Below are 20,887 nucleotides of genomic sequence, written 5' to 3' on the forward strand. Positions count from 1 at the left end.
CACTGAGTATAATTGCCACTGAATACCTGCTTTGGCCCCTCCTAAGGGGCTTACTTGGAGAAGGCAATGGCACCCCACTCCAGTACTCTTGCCTGGAAAATCCCATGGGCGGAGGAGCCTGGTAGGCTGCAGCCCAAGGGGTCGCTAAGAGTCGGACACGACTGAGTGACTTCACTTTCACTTTTCCCTTTCATGCATTGGAGAAGGAAATGGCAACCCACTCCAGTGTTCTCGCCTGGAGAGTCCCAGTGACGGTGGTGGAGCCTGGTGGGCTGCCGTCTGTGGGGTCGCACAGAGTCGGACACGACTGAAGCAACCTAGCAGCAGCAGCAGCAAGGGGCTTACTGGAAGCCCTTTATAAGTTCCTTATCTGGAACTTATTGGCTTCTTAGTTACTTTTTTTTTTTTTCTTCTGATGCACTTTAAAACGAACGCATAGCTATTAAGATAAAAATGCTGCTCCTTACCACACTGTCCTGCCTGTCTCAGTCCCCAGTTTGGGAAATTCAGGTCAAGGCCAGGGTCCAAGACCTGGCTTTTGTCAGGTGAGTCCCTTCTCTGTGCCTCAGTTTCTTCATCTGTAAAATGGGGGTGATCATTGGCCTGCCCAGCCCACTTGGTTGGTAGGAATAGATCCTAAAGTTGACCTGAACAGCTTAGCATGGCACCGGGTAAGGAATGAGTTCTCCATCAGTGCTGCTGTTACTGATTATCAGTAATAATTTCATGAGAGGTAGACTTGGGGTCAGTTGGGTGGGTGGGTTGGGAGGAGTTGGGGAGGGTATTTTGGCTTGAGAGCTGATGGGTGGGTGCCCCATGGGAAGGGAGCACTCTCAGGGCGGGGTAGGGGGCGGGGCTTCCGTGGCCGGAGCCCCCGCCCTTCCATTCCCTGGCCGCCGGGACCCCGGGCGTGGGGAGGCCGCGCGCGGGACTCTCCCAGGTCACCGGCGGGGACCCGTCCCGGCACGCTTCCTTCTTCCTCCCCCTCCCGGCGGCCTGCCGGGCCCCTCCTCCCTGCTCGCGCGCTCCCTCCCTCCTCTTCCCCTCCCCGGGCCGCCGCCTCCTCCTCCTCCTCCGCCTCCCTTTCTCTCTCGATCTGTCTCTCCCGGCCCGGAATCCATTCCGGCCCGGGAGCCGGAGCGGCCAGGCCGCCGTGTGCCCGAACCCCTGGCCGTCCGGCGGTCCGTCCTCCAGTGCGTCTGTCTGCCCGGTGCGTCCGTCTGCCTGCCGGTCCAGGTGAGCGCCCCCCGCCCCTCCGCCGGCCCCGGCTCCCGGCCCGCGTGAGGGAGCCCCCCGCCCGGGGACCACCCTGGCGTCCGATCGCTGGGCCGCGGGGGCTCCTGCCCACCTCCAAACCTCACCCCTCGAGCCAAGCGGCGATCCCGGGGCGCAGGGCGGGCGCACAGGGACTTGTCTGGCGCGGCCTTTTGTTGTGATGCCGCGGGGGGGGGAGGGGTTTGGTGGGGGGCGTAGGGGTCTTGTCCTCGCGAGGACCCCCCCCTCCCGCTCACGCTCCCTCTGCGGGCCCCCTGAGAGCAGCGAGCCGGTCCCGAGCCCCCAGGCCAGGTCTAGGCCAAATCTGAAATCTGAACCAGTCGGCGCCGCCTCTGGCCGCCGCTACCCAGCCTGGCGCCCCCAGCCCGGGATGGGAGGTGGAGAAGGGCCGGCAGGGTGGGCCTGGGGGGGCGCCGGGCAGGGGGTGCCGGGCCAGAACACCAGGATCTCCTTGTCCTCGTGGGGCCTTGGGTAGGGCCTGGTGCTGCCGGCCTGGAAAGGACTGGGCCAAACTGTGGTTGGTCCCAGCTGCCCACAGCCCCCAGCCTCCTCTCTGGGCAGGCCCTACCTCCTGTCTGCTCAGAAGTTGGCAAAAGTTTAAGATTTGGCCCCCAGGCCGGGTCCATCTGCCTGCCTGGGCTGGGGTTGGTGGTGGGTTTGAGTCCCAGTGGGGGCTCCGCTTTCCTGCCCTGCTGTGCTTCCTTGAACAACTGCCTGCCCTCTCTGAGCTGGGGGCCCTTGTCAGGTCCAGCTGTGGGCCTGGCTGAGCCTACTGGGCTGGTGGAAGGACTGGGTGAACAGAAGGGGCTCACCTGTGGGGTAGCAGTTCAACCTCTGGGGACTTCAGGCGGACTTGAGAGTCGGCAGAGCCTGTGGGGCCCTGGGTGAGGTGTCCCCGGCTTCAGGGACTCTGTCCAGTTGGGGCATTGGTCTCTGGATCACCTGGGGTGACTCCAGGCCTGGCTTCAGTCAGCTGAGATCAGACTTGATTTTAAGAATGGAGCAGGCTGACGCTGTTGCTGACCCTCATCTTGGCTTTCTGGCTGGAGAGACAAGACCTCCGCTTCTGGTCACACTGGGCTACCTGGGCCAAAGGACCGCCCCTCTGAGTCTGCTTGTGTGCGGTGGGGATCCCCAGGGGAAACCTGTAGGCACTTCTGCAGGTAGGGCCTTGGCATGTAGTAGGTGTTCAATAAATGAGCATGGCACTGGATGAATGGCCTGAAAAAGATGGGCATGAGATGAGATGGCTGGCTCTTGTGGGGCTTATTCCAGAAGAGGGTGGATCGGTGTCCCCAAAGCCACCTCCTAACCCCTTGAGGAGGAACCAGCCTCAGTGCAGTCTTGCCGCCCAGCACTTGAGACAACTCGCTTCTCCTTCTGGCCTCAGGTTTGTTCAGTATAAAATGGGCTTGTGAGAATGATAGCTGCTAACATCTATCGAGTACCTCCTAGGAGGTAGGGACTTTTGTGTATCCCCTTTTTGCTGGGGAAGAAACTGAGGCTCTGAGAGCGGAAGTGACTTGACCGAGCCACATAGTTTGAAGCTGGAATGAGAGCCTAGAGCTCAGAGTGCCCGGTCGGGCTGTCCTTGTTCCCTTCCCGTGATGGAGGAATGGGTGTTTCTCAGTATGGGACCAGGCACACGACAGTGTTGGAAGAGACTCGGATGAGTGATTGTGTGGATGCCACGAGGCCCTTTGGGTGAGGTGGTGTGCTGTGGTGATGTGGTCTTTCCACCCAAGGAAATGATTTACAGTGTGTCACCTCTCAGCTGACTGCCTGCCTAGGCCCTCCTGTGTGACTCCAGGGCCTTTGCTCCTGAGGGTTTCCCTGCCGGGAGTGCCCTCTCCTCTAAGAGCTGCTTGTCTGCTTTTGCTCTTTAAGGCTTCGTTTAAGGCCCACCTCTTCCAGGAAGGCCTCCCAGCTTTCTCCTCCTCTCCCCTAGCCTCTTCCCAGGCGTGAAGTATCCCCAGTGCATAGCCAGTTCCTGCTTTGGCTTCTACCCTGATTGTGACCTGACCTGGGAGTGGTGGGGTGGTGGGTGGGGGGAGGTTGTCTGGCTCCCTCAAACCCCAGGAGCCAGGAAGGAGACGGCTCAGTGGCCTGTGACCAACCACCCATTCCCTGAACCTCAACTGACCCCATTTTCCCAAACCTGCCGAGATACAAGCATCCATGGCCCTGTGTTGAGTACCTATGATGTTCTACGGGCTTTGATCTTGAGGTGAGCAGTGTGTGATGGGTTAGCAGTGGGAGCTGTAGGAGACCTTGGGAGGCTTCCAGGAGGTGGTGACAGGGGCGGGGGGCGGGGAGCAACATTTTCCTCAACAAAGAAGGGGACACAGTACTCTTTTCTTCCTTTCAGCTCAGACATGTCCCAGGGCCCCTGGGGGAGGCTCTGGGACGTGTGTGGGAGTGGTCAGTTTGGGTGGGTCCTTGCTGGGGAATTGTGAACAGTCCTGGCTGCCCAGAAATGTAAGTCTAGAGGGTGAGCCAAGTATAATAGCAAACAAGTTACCAAGTAAATGAATATATAATCACAGATGTGATAAGGGTTGAGAGAGAGGTGTGGGGTGCAGAAAAGTCATGAAAGAAGCATAGAGGAGTCCGCCAGGCGTGGAGCTGGGGATAGGGCTTACCAGGCAGAGGGAACTCATGTGCAAAGGCCCTGAGGTGGGGAGTGTGTGCTGTTCTGGAGAAACAATGGGAGAGCTTGTGAGTCTGGAGCACAGAAAATTAAGACGAGCAGATGAGAGGTGAAACGAGGGGATGTTATCAGCAGGGCTGAGCCATGTGGGGCCACATGGGCCTTGGGAAGGAGTCTGGCTTCCATCTTCGCACAAGGCGCCAATTGGTGTCGCCTGTGTGAACAGCTCCAATTTGGGGACCAGGGAGGTCTGAGCTGACCAAGTCACCTGGGAGAAGTAAATCTGTGGGCTGGACTCCACATATTCTGTGGGGGCGTAGATCAGGTGTCAAGAGGAGGAGGCACTGGAGGCTGGGCTTTGAAAGTAGAGTAGGAGTTCTGTAGCAGGAAAGCAGGAGAGGGTAAGAGCCAGGGTAGGGGCAGTGCCATGCAGAGTGGCTGGATGGAGGCTGGGAGCAGGAAGCAGTTGGCTGGGGAGCTGGAGACTAAGGTACAGTAAGGGCTCAGGAGTCAGACAGGCCTGCATTCAAGTTCTGACCATGCCTGCTTGCCAGGTGTCCTTGGCTCGTTCATCCTGTCTTTCTGAGACTTAGCTTCCTTGTCTTGAAAATGGGAACAGTAAATATCTCCCTATGGGGTGAGGGTTCAAGGAGGGCTGTAAGCCTAATGCTTGGAACCAGCAGGTCCTCAGGGAAGTGGGCCCTGCCCTGTGCAGTGTGAACACTGGGAGGGTTAGTTGCCTCGATGAGTTGACCCCTCTGCAGCTGTCCCATGAAGGCTTCAAGGGAATGGGCTCACTAATTCTGAAGGTGCTGGCCTCAGAAAGGATGTTGGTGGCCAAGGCCGTCCATTTACTGGGTGACCGGAGTCCTGCTTTGCCCTGTGTGTGAGGAGGCTGAGTTGGGGAGAGCTCTATGGGTCCAGCTTGTCCCAACTTTTGGAAACCTTGCCTTCAGTGATATTAGCCATTTTTCTACCTGTGAATACTGAGACCCGGAGGGGGAAGACACTTGGTAGGGTCTCCCAGTTGCCAAGTGACAGAGCTGAACCTAGGCTTGGGGCTCTGGGCTCCTAGTCCTAAGAGACCCTTCAGAGGCCTCCGCCCCCTGCCCTGGGCCTTTTGACCAGAGCCTCACTTCCTGCCTTAGCTGTGTGGCCACCCAGCCTCTATCTCTCCTGGGTTCCCCCAGCCCTTTACTTCCCCTCCGCTGCTCCTCCCCACTTATCTCCATGGTAAACCACTCTGGTCTCCACTTGAGCCCCTAGAGGGTTGGGGACCGCTTCCTTTGGGGGCACTTCAATTTCCTCATCTATGAAGTGGGATGGTATGAGTCATGGCTCCTGGGGTGTCCCAAGGGGACTGAAATAAAGCGTTTACATTAGCTGGATGAATGGTGGGAACAGCTAGATACATGGTCAAGTCCATCGTTTTCTGGCAGCTGACACCCCCTTCCTGTGACTCAGTTTCTAATGCTGTAAAATGGGCATGGGGCTTGCACTTAGTAGGTCCAAAAGGAGGACGAGGTGAGGCCATAACCTAGGCTCTCACCTGGTGGCTGGCTCTGCATCACTATTCCTGGGGGGGGGGTGACCCCAGAGGTACCTCCCCTGTGTTCAAGGCCGGGTTCCCAGCTGTCTGTCCAAAGGCAGATCACTCAGCCTCTCTGAACGTCACCTCCCTCCTTAGGATTAAATCAACAAATGTCTCTCAGCACTTGAAACTACTGGATGTCCAGTAAATGTTACGTCTTTCTTTCTCCCTTCTCCTCCCTTGCGCACATGCTAAGTCACTTTAGTCATGTCTGAGTCTTTGCAACCCTATGGATGTAGCCTGCCAGGCTCCTCTGTCCGTGGGATTCTCCAGGCAAGAATACTGGAGTGGGTTGCCATGCCCTCATCCAGGGGATCTTCCTGATCCAGGGATCGAACCCATGTCTCTTGTGTCTCCTGCACTGGCAGTTGGGTTCTTTACCACTAGCGCCACCTGGGAAACCCTCCCCTCCCTTGGGGAGGACTCATATGTTGCCCAATCTAGGGATGGCCCTGGGACTCAGATCCCCCAGACCTGGACTGCTCTGTTAAAAAACATGCTGCGGCCCAGTCTGAGGCTTCACGGGAAAGGGTGCTGTGATAGATTAATAATGTTAGATATCACTGTGTATGTGCCATGAGTTTGTCTTTCCTGATCTATTCTGAGCTTCTCTTTTTACAGATGGGGGAATTGAGGCCAGAAAGACGCAGGACATAGTATTCAAGCAGGGTGAAAAATGCACATCTCCTATCTTCTCATCCAGGGCTCTCCCCACCCAGCCAGCTTGTTCGCAATACAGCCCCACAGTACAATGCAGGGGTCGGGGAGGCTGAGTCAAGGAGTAGATGCTTGGGGAAGATCCCAGAGCTGGAAGTCAGAACCCCAATTTCCCCGCTCCTTGCTGCAAGACCTTGAGCAAGTGACTTCCCCTGCAACCTGGGCCTGAGTTCCTCTCCTCCTCTTGAAACTGTCCAGCAAAGTTCCAGAACAAAATGAGAAGCCAGAGAGGAGAAGTAGTCCAGTGATCTTGTCCAGGCCTCTTTGTGCTCTGTTCCTTGTGTTCCTCAACTGTCTGGTGAGGGCTCTTCCCTCCTGAGGTTCTGAGACAGGGATCCTAGCAGGGGGTCTCCAGGGCCTGGCTCCGGCCGTGTCCTTGTTGATGCTGGGTGGGCCTGGGGATGTCAGTGGGGCTGGGGGCTGTTGAGAGACTGTGGGGATGGGTCTTTGGGGTCCTCAGACCTGCTGGGCTGTGAGGCTGGTGCAGGTGGACTCCTGCGGCAATGGGATGGAAGTCGGGGTTGGAGTGCCGTCCGGAAGCTTGGTCTGCTCTGTCAAGATCTGCTGTTGTGTCCGACTCTTTGTGACCCTACGGACTGTAGCCCGCCAGGCTCCTCTGTCCGTGGAATTCTTCTGGAGTGGGTGGCCATTTCCTTCTCTGGGGGATCTTCCTGACCCAGGGGTCGAACCCAGGTCTCCTGCACTGGCAGCAGATTGTTTACCACTGAACCACCTGGGGAGCTCCTCTTTCTGGCTGTTTTATCCAAATTCTCGGTCTTGACTTTTACTCTATCTGATGTCAATGTCCGGGTCACAGCAAGGTGACTCATTCCATCCTTTGTGTTATCTGGGGGTGGGAGGAATTTTTGTTTTTATTACACAGAAGAGGAAACTGAGGCTCAGAGGGGCTAAGAGCTGGAGCCACAATCACCCATCAGAGTGTGAGCCCAGATTTCTGGCTTCTGGTTGATGTGTAGCATCTGAGTCCCACTGAGTGAGAGCTCAGCTTAGCTGAGGTCTTGCCCGAAATAGCATGGGTGTGTGGCTGGGCTGACAGGCGATCCTGCCTCCCTGGGCTTCCGGCTCTGGCTGGTGGATCTCCACTCAGATCTGGAGTCCTGGGCCTTGCAGGGATCTCCCAGCTCCCAGGATCAGCATAACATGGGTGCTCCACGGACACTACTTCCACTCAAATTTTTGGAGTGAATGGGTTCCGGGTTCAAGTCCTGGCTGTGCCCTTGTTTGCTGTGTGTGATTGCGGGAAATGGTGCCTCTGAGCATGAGTCTCCCCGTCTCTGAAGTGAGGATGGCAGAGCCAGTGCGGCTTTGGCCAGGTGGCCTGAGGGTCAGGCGAGAGAATGTGTCTGCTCTGGCGCAGGGCCCCCACGCAGTCCATGCTTAGGATTTCTGAGTGCCTGTAATTATGAAGGTAATTCCCTGATGAGGTGGGAATTCTGGGTCTCTGCAGGCCAGTGAATCCAGGAACCCTGAGGCCTAAGACTGGACGCCCGTGTCCAGGCTTGTCCACTGGGGCGGGGATGGGGGCGGGGAGGTTAACTATAGACAGACAGGTTTGGTGGCCAGACCAATTGCAAGCTGCCAGCTCCCTCCAGCCTCCCTGAGCCCACCTCCCGCCTCAGCGCCTGCCCTCCTGTGGCTTGTGAAGGCCTTTGAGTGTCCCGAGCCCTGGCATTCAAGGACTCCCTTACTGAATGGGTCCATTTCTCCAAAAGTGGCTGCTGTTTGAGCACTGCGTGCTTTGCATCTCTGCCTGCTGGGCCTGGAGTCAGGGACTGTCACTGCTCGTGTGTTTTGGGGGAGGCACAGCTGAAGCTGAGAGAGGCTGGAGGAGCCGAGGGCCCACAGCAAGGGCTCCTGGACGTGGTGGTGGTCTGGACCACGCTCTTCCCTCCACTCCACTCCACCCTGTCGCCTTCCACTTTCCCCTTTCACTCAGGTGACCTGTTAACCTTTCTGAATCATCGGCTGCCTTCCTGCCGGCCCCGGGCAGTCTAGCGTCCATGCTTTGACTCTGCGGGTCCCACTGCCAGGCGTTCCTGCCCTCTCCCACCATCTCCATGTGACTGAGATGTCTCTGCCTCTGGAAAGTTCTGGCTGACCACCCTCTGCCCCAACCCACGTCTACACTTTCCAAGCTCCTGTGTCCCCCAACCCCCATTCTCTGCCTTCCCTCATGGCTCTAGCACATTCTACCTTAGATGGCAAGTCACAGGATTCTTCTTGCCTCTAAGGGAGTACAGTGATCGTCATCACTCTCAAGGGTGCCACGCTTTGCAGTTTACCAAGCACTTTTCACCATCGCCTTTGATCATCCCAGCAGGGCTGGAAGGGAGACAGACCATCTAATAATCTTCATTTGGGGAATTCCCTGGTGATCCAGTGGTTGGGACTCTGTCTTTCCATTGCAGGGGTTCAATCTCTGGTCAGGAAATTAAGATCCTATAAGCCTCGCAGCCAAAATAAAAAACCCAGCAGACTTCATTTGGCAGGATGAAGACATGGAGGTCTCAAGGCAGCATCATGCCAGGCACTGCTCTCTCCGCATAGGCAGGCTGAACTGAGCCACCTTCCCCGCATATGCTCTCAGTCCTTCCAGGAGGACCTCCTCCTCAGGGCCCTGTGAAAGCCTTGATTTAGTAGCAAAAGGAGGAGCCAGAAGTTCAGAGAGGTGAAGTCATTTGTCCGAGGTCACACAGCCTGGAAAGCTGGCAGAGCTCGGAGGGTTCCCACTAGGGAAGAGGTAGGCTGTACCCCGCCGCCTTCCTGCCCCTGCAGAGCAGAGAAACAGATACCACCCAGATCCTGGAGGAGCAGTGAGCTGTCGGCCCAGCACTGAGGCTTCTTTCCTGAGCACACAGTTGAGCTCTTGTTCAGTGGCAGACGAATGTCTGTGTCCCGTCCCCACAGTGTCTCTGCGAGATAGCAGTTCTGGCCCCATTTTACCAAATAGAGGCTCAGAGGAGCAAAAGGACAGTGGCTTGGATGCGGACCCAGGGCCTCCTGAATACTGCAGGCCTGCCCTGCCCTGTCCTGTGTTCCTCCTGCCTGACCCCTGACCTCTCCTCCAGCCCCCTCCCCACTGTTCCTCTGGGGCAGCATGAAGGGCAGGAGACTCCCCTGGGAAGCCCCCCCACCCCCTGCTGTCTCCAGTCCCACAGCCTTCTCCTCTGCCTCCATGCTTGCTGTGTGACTTTGTGAGTCAGCTCACCTCTCCGTGCCTCAGTTCCCCATTTGAAAAACAGGCCTGATGGTAATGTCTGCATCATAGACTTGTTCTAAGGATCAAGTGAGGCATTATGTGATGCTCTGAGCAATGGAAGCATGTAGGAAACATTCAATATGTGTTGGCTGTTACTTTATTATAATTTGTATCAAGGCTCTCCAGGTAGTCCTGGAAAAGTGATGAAGAATCTGCCTATCAATGCAGGAGACATAAGAAATGCGGATTTGATCCCTGGGTCAGGAAGATCCCCTGGAGGAAGGCAAGGGAACCCACTTCAGTATGCTTGCTTGGAAAATCCCTTGGATAGAGGAGCTTGGCAGGCTATGGCCCATAGGGTTGCAAAGAGTCGGACATGCCTGAAGCAACTTAGCATACATGGGGAGGAATCACAGCTCCCGTTTCCAGATAGGAAATCTGAGACTCAGAGAAAGGAAATAGTATCCACCAGGTCAATCCATAGAGGAATATCACAGCCAGAGAGTTCCTGGGGCACATAGCACTCCCCAGATGGGGAAACTGTCCCCTTGTAAAAAGGGGAAAACTTGACTCAGTTTTCTCATCTGTGTGGTGGGTCTGTGCATATTTGAGGGGAGACAGTTGTATCACATTGCCCCAGGGTGGCTTCTCAGTCCTCAGCCACTCTAAGGGGAAGGTCAGAAGGATGTAGGGGCTCTTGTTCTATCTGGGCCAGTGAGGTCCTCTGGCCGTGAGCTATGCCAAGTCCCCAAGGCTGGGCTGACACAGAAAGGTGAACCAGGCCCTGTCAGGCCTCCTGGGTGGTCCTCTGGCTGCCACCACCCAGGTCCCACCACCTTCCATCTGGTCCACCTGCCTCCTCTGCTCTGTGTCCTGAGCCAATGGCTTCTCTTTTTGAGCCTCAGTTTTCTTATCTGTGAGATGGGGGCAGGAGTCTTTTCTTCATATGACTGTTGGGAAGATTCGATAAGCTCATTCCCCCCAGGTGCCCACCAGTGTCAGGCTTATACCAAGTGCCCAGTCTGTGGCCACAGTGCCAAGGAGGGGCAGGATTCTGACCAACAGCCAGGGCGACAGCATTCTGGGCAGAGGATGCAAGTGAGCAAAGGCTGGGAGGTGGGACAGTTTAGGGAGCACCCGGTTGGTAGGTGGGGGCAAGTGGGATTGGATTGGGACTAACCCTGAGGGAGGTGGGCGGGGTGTCTACACCACCATCTCCGGCTGCAGTGGTGTTGGCCTCCCCGTTCTCCAAACTTCAGATCTCCCTTCACAGCCTTGGGAGCAGCCACCTGCCCTCCCCACCCCCATCCCCGCCAGGTGTTCCCGGAGGCCCTGGAACCAGATGAGCCACCGTTCTATTTGGGGACAATTCTGCTGCTCCCATTTCTCTCCTGTGCCCTAGTTTTAGAAACGATGTGGGTTTGGTTACCAGTTGGCCGTTGGTGGAAAGCCCCCCTCCCCCACTCCACCCCTACCTTAGCTCTGTGGGCAGTGTGGGCAAAATAGGAGTCAGTCCTGCCTCTGGGAGTTGCTCCTGGCTTCTGTTAGTGGGTTCTCCAGGCAGGGGATTGGCAGCTGGCCTTTGGACTATCTGCCGGTGAGATCTGGGCCTTGTTCTGGGTGCTGGGGACCCCAAAGAGGCACTCTGGGAGCAGCCTACACCCCAGGGGAGCCAGACACAGACCCTGATCATGGCCCCAGCACCAGGTAGATACCATATGAACTGGGGCAGCTGTTATGATGCCAGAAGGGCTTTACAGAGGAGGTGATACCTGGCTTGAAGCTTAAAGGGTGAGCAGGAGCTCATGAGGGAAAGAGAAGGGTGAGGGCCTGCCAGCAAGAACAGACAGGGTGAGCAAAGCTCTGGGGAAGTGGGGAGGTCAGATCCAGGGCAGTTAGACCGTGATGAGGTTGGTCAGGCAAGGCTTCGGACTGCGACTTCTGGGCACAGGGCTGGCCTCTTGCTGAAGGTGAGAAGGGAGGGCGGAGAGAAGGATCAGGCTGGGCTCAGGTGCTCAGTTACTGTTGCCAAATGAAGGCATCCCACAGAGGCTGGGGTTCAAGATAGTGATCAAGAGCCCTTAGCTGGAACAGAAGGGAGGGGCTGGTCTGGGGTCTTGGAGAAGTGAGTCAGGGAAGACTTCCTGGAGGAAGTGATACATGTGACGTCCTTGGGACAATGGAACGGTTCTCCGGGAGCAGGTAGAACTTGTGAAAGGCCTGAAGGTGCAGTGTGAGTAGCTCTACTCTTGTTGGAGTTCAGAGGAACCGCAGAGTTTTCTCCTGGCAGGTGGCTGGTGCCAATCAATGGAGGCCTGGGAGTCCCTCCCTGGGGAGTCTACACACTACCCTTGGGCAGCAAGGAGAAGCCACAGAGGCAGGGGTGGTGATGGTGATGGACAGGACTGATTTGCCTGGCCCTGTGGTTAGTGCCCACTGAGGGTAGGTGTCCCGTTGACACTGTGGCCTTGGTGAAGTGGCCCTGCTGACTGCCTTGAGAGCAGATGCGGCTGGAGAGAAGGTGGGTGCCAGGGAGGCAGATAGCAGGTCTGTGATTGACAGGGGAGCGGCGGGTGAGGGGTGGGGGAAGTCTACCCCCTGGTCTGTCTGCCCGCCCAGCCTTTCCCTGTGGACGCCTGCCTGGCAGGAAGTGGTGGAAACATGTTGGGGCCTGGCCAGCAGATTGCGAAGACACCTGGGGCATGGGCTGGGCATGGAGCAAAGGCTCTGAGTTCAGAGCCCGACCCCCCTTCCCTTGTTGGGTAAACCTCCAAAAGACAGCGATCTTCTGCTAAGGGTGGAGGACCAGGTATGGTTGCCCACTTGTGCCTCCAAAAAGGCACCCCCACCCTTCTGAACCCAGAGACAGGGCAAGTTGCGAGCAGGGGCTGAAGATGCTAGTGCCAGGTGGGCTTGGGTCTGAATCCTGGCTTTGCTCTTTGCTGGCTGGGAGACCTTGGCTAAGTGACTTCGCCTCACTTTCCCCATATAAAAAAATGGGGGTCATCCTAGAACCTCCCTCCTAGGGCTCCCAGGGAGGATTAATGAGATTTTAGAAGGCTGTGCCCAGTACCATGCCAGCCCCTGGGATCCGGCTTTGGAGCTGTTAGCTCAGCTGACCGGGGGTGCTGGGACCTGCTGGGTGGCTGAGGGGCAGCTTCCGGTCTGCCCCGGGCTCTCAGCACTGAGGACAAAGCCCCTTTGTGGTGGGACAGATGGAGCCTGGGAGTGCCCCCCTCTTTGGGAACCAGGGGCCCATCTGCCCCTCCTCCTCACTCATTCCCCGGGGTGGGGGGGAAGGAGCTTCCTTAGACCGAGAGGATGGGAAATGAAAGTCGGGCTGTGCAGGAGCAGAGACTCCAGCTGCAGACCCTGGCTGGTGAGCTAGGGCGGACCCTTCCCTTCTCTGGGCCACCTTCTCAGAGCCCTGGCATCTCTGGTAAGTCCCAGGCCCACAGTGTGTTCACTTATTCATCCATCCATCCATCTAGCCATCATCCATCCATCCATCCACCCATCCATCCATCTAGGCATCATCATCCATTATCCCTCCATCCATCCACCATCCCTCCATCCATCCACCATCCCTCCATCCATCCATCCATTTGTTCATTCATCCAGTAATTACCAAGTACCAACTCCATGCTAGGCCCTATACTTTGGCCAGTGTCCATTCTGACCGGATGGCCCCAAGCATCCCGGCTGTGAGTGTGTTACACCCACTGCAGAGTATTTGGCTGGGAGTGAGACAGAAGTGGCCCCGGTCCTCCTCCTCAGACATACTCATCCAGTGTGTTATGTCATCACAGCTATGGTCCCCGCTAGGAAGGAGAAGTTGAAGGTTCTCACTTGGGGGAGGTCAGAGAGGCCTCCTGTGAGGAGGTGGCTTTTGAAATGAGACTCAAAGAGAGAGCAGAATTGGCTGAGTGTGTTGCTGTTTAAACCGGTGGTCAGGACTGGCCTCTGAGCAGGAGACGTCTGAGTAAAGCCCCCGAAGGAAGTAGGCGCTGGTGGGGGGAACAGCAAGTGCCAAGGCTCCGAGGCGAGTGTGTACCAGGTTCTTAGGGAAGGGGAAGTGGCCAGTGTGGGCGGAACAGGAGGAGGGGAGGGGCGTGGGGCGGGTAGTGTCCACTGGGGGACCTTGGAGGCCGCCGTGAGGACTTTGTCTTTCGTCTTGGAGTGTGGGCTGTGAGGGGCGTTAAGCAGGAAGGATGGGTTCAGATGGACGTTTCAGAGACACACTCTGCAGGCAACTGGCCAGCCTGGGGGGTTGACCTGAGGGGTGACTCTGGTGGGAGAGAAGGAGGTGGAGTCAGGCTGTGTTTGGAGGTGGGAGTGACAGGGCTTGGAAGTGGGTTTCGTGAAGCACAGGAAGCATCATCCTTCCTCTCTTGGGCTGCTGGTGATGCGGGGCTGAGTCTACACCACTGGCTTCTTGAAGCTTTTTTATTTTTTATTTATTAGAAGAGGAAATTTATTTATTTAAAATTTTATTTTAGTTTTGAAAATATTTTGGCTGTACCATGCAGCATCTTAGTTCCCAGACCAGGGATCAAACCCATGCCAGCTGCAGTGGAAGTCTGAAGTCTTAACCATTAGACCTCCAGGAAAGTTCCTCCCTTCTGTGGCTTTAAGCAGTGGTATTCCTTAGGCTAACCTGGCAGGATCCTACCCATTTTATAGATGTGAAAACTGAGGCTCAGAGTGGTACACCCATGACCTGGGTTACACAATAGGGGCAGGGTTAGGGTTTGGCCTCTCAGGACTCAGGAAGGCCTATGGATTTCGGAAATACGGACCCTGCCCACCTCCTCCAATTCCAGCTATAGATTTCAGGGGGTACCTGAGATTTCTTCCCTACTTTGACCTGTCTTGGGGAGAGAGAGGCTGCCCGTGTGACCTCAGGGGTGGGGGTGGGGACCTGGACTCCAGCTTGCCATGTGATCTGGGCCTCAGTTTCCTCTGCTGGGAAATGGGCACAGTAACGGTCGCTACCTCACAGTGTTGGTGGGAGGACCAGGCGAAACAGTGCCTGTAGAGCCGGCGTGGCAGGCACAGAGTAAAGTGTTCAGTAACTAGCGGGTCTGTTATTGTTGCTTCTGTGAGGAGTAAGGACGTGTGTGCAAGTCTAGGCTCTGGCCATGCCCACCCCAGGGGTGGGCTCTGGGGGAGGGCTGGAGTCTCCAAGGTGGCCTCTTGTAGATAACTCCGTAGGTTGGGATGGAAGAAAGTCCCTGGAACCCATGCCTAGCGCTGCTTTTCCCCTGGGGAAATGGTCTGGACCCACCTGGATTGGCCAAGGGCCGTATTGCACCTGGTTGCGGAGCGGGGCTTTAACCAGGTTGCCTGCTGCCTCGTCGAGCTCTGACATCGCCTCCTTCTCTGTTTCGGACAGGTCCTAGGGCTTAGAACTGGGTTTCATGGGGCACAGGAAGAATCGTCCTTACTCTTGGGCTGTTGGTGATTCAGGAACGGACCCCGCCCTTTACAGATCAGGTCAGGGCCTAGGGTCTGGAAAGGGGGTCTCCTTCCTGTCCAGAAAGAAACCTAAAAGCCTCCTGGACTGGAACAGTTCCATCTCCACGGGGCCGGGGTTAGTGGGAGCAGCAAGATCCGCTTGCTGAACCATCATCCTCCCGGGGCGGTGTGTCCCGGCTCAGGCAGCGCCCCTCCATCTGCCCGCTGTGCCAGCCTGAGCCTGCAGTGCCCACCCCGCCCCGGCCGCACTGGCGGAGCCGGTTTGAGGTCTGACAGCTGTACGTGTGCTTGCGCCGGGAACACAGGACCAGACATGTCCTGGCTGCGCTGGCCCGTGGATGGCCCCTGGCTCACGCTTCAGTTACCCCGGCTCATGCAGCAAGCATCCCTGGTACCCAGTCCGTGCCTGAGCCGTGCAGGGCGGGGCTCGGGGCTTAGAGCTGTCTCACCCTTGCACACTGTCCTGTGTAACCAGGGAGGTCAGAGGCTCGGCCCTGGGGACAGGCCAGGCAGGAGAGTGCTGTAGTTGGGGCATAGGTTGTAGGGCTGGGCAGACCTGGGACGGAGGCCTGTATCTCTTTATCTTAGGGGGCCCTGGATAGGACCCATTCATCCGTCCCTCCCTCTTTTCCTCCCTCCGTCCCTCTTTCTATCTCTCCCTCCTTCCCTCCCTCCCTCCATCTACCCCTCCCTCCCACAAATATTTACTGAGCACTGCTGGGTGCCGGGGGGCTTCCCTGGCGGCTCAGATGGTAAAGAATCTGCTTGCAGCGTAGGAGACACAGGTTTGACCCCTGGGTCGGGAAGATTCCCCTGGAGGAGGAAATGGCAGCCCACTCCAGTATTCTTGCCTGGAGAATCCTATGGACAGAGGAGCCTGGCAGGCTACAGTCCATGGGGTCACAAACTGTCCATGGGGACACGACTGAGTGACTAACACACACTCTGTGCCAAACAATGTTCTAGAGGTTGGAGATTCAGCAAAGAAGCAACAAGGCAAAAATGTGTGGTCTCACAAAGCTGACATTCTAGTTGGGGAGATAAAGGCAGAGCAAATAAGGAAAATACGCACATGGTCTGTAAGAACTTGATAAGCTCAGCTGTGTCTGACTCTCTGTGACCCCAGGGACTGCAGCACACCAGCCTTCCCTGTCCTTCACCATCTCCCGGAGTTTGCTCAAACTCACGTCCATTGAGTCGCTGATGCCATCCAACCATCTCGTCCTCTGTCGTCCACTTCTCCTCCTGCTTTCAATCTTTCCCAGCATGTCATGGGTCAAACATAAAGCTAGGAAGACTGGCTGGGATAGAGAATGGATTGTGATTAGCTGATTACATAGGATGGTGAGGGATGGGAACATGTGGGGAAGACTTCTCCCAGAAGCTCACATCCCCGGAGGGGAGGGAGGAGACAGGTCGCTCCCTGAGGCAAGAGAATCCAGGTAGAGGGAACAGACAGTGCAAAGACCATAAGGTAGGGGTGCACTGGAGTGTTGGAGAAACACCATGGAGGCCAGCGGAACAGAGTGAGCAAGGGGGAGAATGGCAGGAGGAAAGGACAGAGAGATGGAGGTCAGGGAGGGCCTCCGGATCCTTTTGACGTTGACTCTTACTCCCAGTGAAATGGGGCTCCAGGAGGCTTTCTGAGGGCATCTGGTTGCCGTGTGGGAAGCAGACTGTGGGACTGAGGATGGAGCCCCCAGACCAGAGAGAAGACTGCTGCATTGGTCTGGTGAGTGGAGAGTGTGACAGTGGCTGGCCTCGCCTGGGGGCGGTTCATGGCAAGGGGTAGGGGCTCAGACATTGTCTTGTATTCTTTTCTTTCGTCTTCCTTTTTTCTTTCGGCCGTGCCGCACAGCATGTGGGATCTTAGATCCCTGACCAGGGATCGAGCCCATGTACCCTGCATTGCGAGACACATTCTTAACTACTGGACCACCAGGGAAGTCCCGACAATGATTATTTTTAATATCTATTTTTTAAGTGAGGCAACGGAGGCACAGAGAGGTAGAGTGACTTTTCCAAGGCCACACAGCCAGGAAGGGTCAGAGCTGGGTTTTGAACCCAGGCAGTCCAACTCTTAACCTCTATGTGATGGAGGCTTGTGAGCCCAGAAAAAGAGGGTACCTCTCTCAGTTGAGGGCAGGGCATGGCCTGTGGTCAGGCTCAAAGAGGGCACCGGAGTTCCTGGAGTTGGCTGGGGCCAGGGATGTGATGCTTCAGGAGGAAACAGCAGGGTGCAAAGGTCTGGAGGCTGGAGCGTAATTCTGAGTTCAGGGAGGGCCAAGGGGTAGGGAGGAGGGGTAGGGAGGAGGGAGCTTGCAGCAGCCACCCCCCACCCCATTCTTGGCCTTGATCCCATGAACAAATCGTAGGAGCTTTAAGGGTTTCGGCCATCTTGCTACCTCTGTCCTTGGCCACAGGCTCGGATGCCCTCTCCCTCAGAGACCTCCCAGAGGTCCCCGTTTCATGGGTGAGTAAAGAGAAGCCTGGACCTTCTGGAGGTTACATGTCCTGGGTGGCACCTGCGGGCTCCAGTGTGGAGGGCTGAGTTCAGGGCCAGCCGTGTGGAGGGGCCTGGCCGCCAGCTGCTCCTGCCCACCCGCGTCCCTGCGGGGGCTGGGGCGGGGGTGGGGAGGAAGGGAAACTGTGTCCCCAGAGCAGGGACGCAGCCAGAGCTGCTGGCAGGAGTAGCGGGCACCGTGGGCAGGGGCCGGCTGGCAGCTGTCTCCCCGGGAGCCTGTCAGCCATCAACCAGCGGGGCTGGGGGTGCCTGGGAGGCATGACCTTGGCGAAGCTGGGACAGAGCAAAACTCGTCACCTCAGTGTTCCCTGGGGTCACTCTGATGCTGGGTGGGGGGCGTCTGTTAAAGAATCCTCGGCATGCCAGGGCCTCTGCCCAGGTGCAGATGCTAAGGCCCATGAGTGGGTGTGATTTGCGGAGATCACATGGAGATTTGGAGGGAGGCTTTCTGCTTAGCCTAGTGGCCAGGCCAGGCGGTACCTGGCTGGGTCCCTGTGACCAGCCTGATGCGTGGTCCTGGGGGCCCAGCATCTCTCTTCCAGCTCCTCCTCACCCCAGTGCCCTTAGGCCTGGCGTGCCAAGAATCTTCAGTCCAAGCCCCGTCCCACACCCTCTTTCGAACCCCCACCTCTACCGTGCTGTGTGGCCTGAGGCTGAGTGTGCCCCTCTCTGAGCCTCTGCTTCCACATCTGTGAATGAAGATCTCTTACAAAGCTCTCTGAGATTGGGACTGTGATCTCCTGGCCCCTCAGCTGCCCTCCCCATCCGCTTGCTGGGCAGCCTGGCCTGACCTGTAGGGTAGAAGGGTAGGGGGCGGTCAGTGAAGCCTCTCAATCCTGCCAGCCTCAAAGATGCCCCCATGGCAGGAGGACCAGCTGCCAGTGCCCTTCTTCTCGGGCAGTGGCCTTGGAGAAGGGAGGTGGTAGGATGTGGGGGTGGGGGAGATGGAGGCACCCACTGTGTGCCCTTCTTTCCCCCCATTTTGTTCCTGGAGAAACGGAGGCCACATGACTTAAACTGACCTGGCCCTTTGCCTTTCTTTCAGTGGTCCCACCTCTGGGCCTTTGGCCAAGCAATTGCTTCTGCCTGGATCATGCTTCCCCTTCCTCTTTTCATAAACTGCTTACTTTTGGACCTCAAGTAAGATGTCCACTCCTCCTGGAAGTCCACCGTGGTTTAGGTGCCTCCTCTGGAGCTGGAGACCCCTGTGCTCTGACAGGATCGCTGTAGGATGAAGTCTCAATAATCAGCCCCCATCCCACTCAGCGTGCTCCAGGGCCTGAGAAAACCTTCATGGGCTTCCCTCTCAATTTTTCAGGTCTTTATGACCTAAATTGCTGGACGTGTCCCTCTCGGGGCCTCCCTGAGACCTCCTCGTGCCTGGGCCAAAAGCCTGCAGTGACCCAGTTAGGCTGGAACCCACTCAGTCCAGACCTCTCACTCAATAACCCTCTGCACATCTGACCCTCCTGGCTCAGGGCCTTTGCTTGCGCTGTGTCTGCCTCCTGCACGGCCCTTCCCATGCCTCCTTGCAGGTGCAGTGGAGAGAGGGAGGGCTTTGGTATCCTTGGGCCTGGCTTGGCACCCTGGTTCTCCCCTTCCTGGCTGGGGCAGCTTCCTGGAGCCCCCCATGTGCTGACATGTAAAGTGAGTGACATGTAAAGTGAGTGACATGTAAAGTGGTTCCAAGGCTGTTGGGAGTATGGAAGGAGTACTGTAAACCCCAAGTGGGAGGACATGAACCCCAAGTGGGAGGACATGAACCCCCGGTGTAGGTCTCCACATCACCATCAGCACGCCTCGTCCCACCCCACCAGCCCGCACTGGAACAGCTGATGGCAGGATATTTTTAAAAATTACTTATTTGACTGCGCTGCAAGGCAGGTGGGATCCTGGTTCTCTGATCAAGGATTGAACCTGTGCCCCTTGCTTTGGAAGTGCAGCATCTTAACCTCTGGACTGCTAGAGAAGTCCCAAGAGGTGGGATTTTAAGAAATATATATTTATTCATTTGGCTGCACCAGGTCAGTTGTGGCACGTAGGGATCATTAGTTGCAGCATGCGAACTCTTAATTGCAGCATATGGGATCTAGTTCCCTGACCAGAGATGGAACCCAGGCGCCTGCATTGGGAGTGCAGAGTCCTAGCCACTGGACCACCAAGGAAGTTCCTCCCTCCCTCTTTGTTTTTCTTTTAATAAGAGGTGGGATTTTAATCACATTATTTAACCTTTCTCTGCCTCCACTTCCTCATCTGTAAAATGGGTTGAAAAGCATAGGACACAGTAGGCACTAAATACGTATTAGCTATTGCTTCTGCTGTTATCTTATCAGTGTCATTATTCATATTCCCTCTCTGAAACACGACTTTTTTCTATATTCCGAATCTGCTTGTTCAAAAACACCTCAGGTGAGCAGGTCATTCTTTTGAAAGGCTGAAGGGAAAAAGAGAATGAGAAGATTTTCGCCACATGTGGGAGGTCTCTGGGGAGGAAGGCAGGGGTGGCAGCCCCCATCTGTGAGATGGGCATGAGGGCTGGCCCCTCTCCCAGGCTCCCCCAGACTCAACTTCCTCCCCTGTGGACACGGCCAGTGCTGGTGGTGTCTGTCCCGCCTAGGGCTGTTGTGAGGAGGCAGGGGGCATCAGCTGGGGACCCAGCCTTGGAGGTTCAGAGGGCTGAGAGTTTCATTCCAAAATAAGGGTTCTTCTTGGGCTGTGTGGACAGGCCCATTCCCCATGTCTTGGCCTCCATTCCTCTAGTTGGAAATGGACTGGCTGAGGGCCCTGCTTAAGTCCCTGGTGTAATAACTTCCTGCGAGAGCCCAGCTGGGACGGTGCCCTTGGGGAGGGGGTCCACAGTGGCCCGGGGCCAGGAGAGCCAGGGTCCCCAGCTGGTCCTCTGCTGTCTTGGATGGTGGCCTGGTGCCTGGCTTGGCTTTTCTGAGCCTCTCTCTGTTGCCTCGTCTCGGGGGCTGGGCTGATCTTCCCCGTGAAGCAGGGTCCTGGTGAGAACTGGAGAGCTCGACGGTAGCAATCGAAACTGTACGGTAGCTGTGATGGTTGGAGCCCCGTTTATCCAGCGTGGCCTGTGTACCCGGGGCACACGCGGGTAGCTCCTGTGCCTTCATAACTGTCCCGGGATCCTCTGGGTGTCTCCATGGTACTGAAGAGCCAACTCGTTAGAAAAGACCCTGATGCCGGGAAAGATTGAAGGCAGGAGGGGAAGGGGACAACAGAGGATGAGGTGGATGGATGGCATCACCGACTCGATGGACATGAGTTTGAGCAAGCTCCGGGAGTCGGTGAAGGACAGGGAGGCCTGGCGTGGGGCAGTCATGGGGTTGCAAAGAGTCGGACATGGCTGAGCAGCTGAACAATAGCAATGGTACTGAAGGAGGCTTTGGTTGACTTGCTCGGAGCCCTCCCATGGGT

General features: G+C 56.6%; 1 protein-coding gene across 6 annotated transcripts in view; it reads left to right on the plus strand.

Annotated features, from left to right (window-relative positions):
* Positions 1–891: 891 nt before the first annotated feature.
* Positions 892–20,887, plus strand: part of SRC (SRC proto-oncogene, non-receptor tyrosine kinase) — a 54,049-nt gene continuing 34,053 nt past the window's right edge. For 2 of the 6 annotated variants that reach the window (XM_069546943.1, XM_069546944.1), the window contains exon 1: positions 896–1,236. The gene's annotated coding sequence lies outside the window, so the exon portion shown is untranslated. Of the gene's footprint in view, positions 1,237–16,566; positions 16,664–20,887 lie in introns of those variants that run through there. The other 4 variants (XM_069546950.1, XM_069546948.1, XM_069546949.1 and 1 more) reach the window with 4 other exon arrangements.

Source organism: Ovis canadensis, chromosome 13 (assembly GCF_042477335.2).
Source record: "Ovis canadensis isolate MfBH-ARS-UI-01 breed Bighorn chromosome 13, ARS-UI_OviCan_v2, whole genome shotgun sequence".
Taxonomy (NCBI): domain Eukaryota; kingdom Metazoa; phylum Chordata; class Mammalia; order Artiodactyla; family Bovidae; genus Ovis; species Ovis canadensis.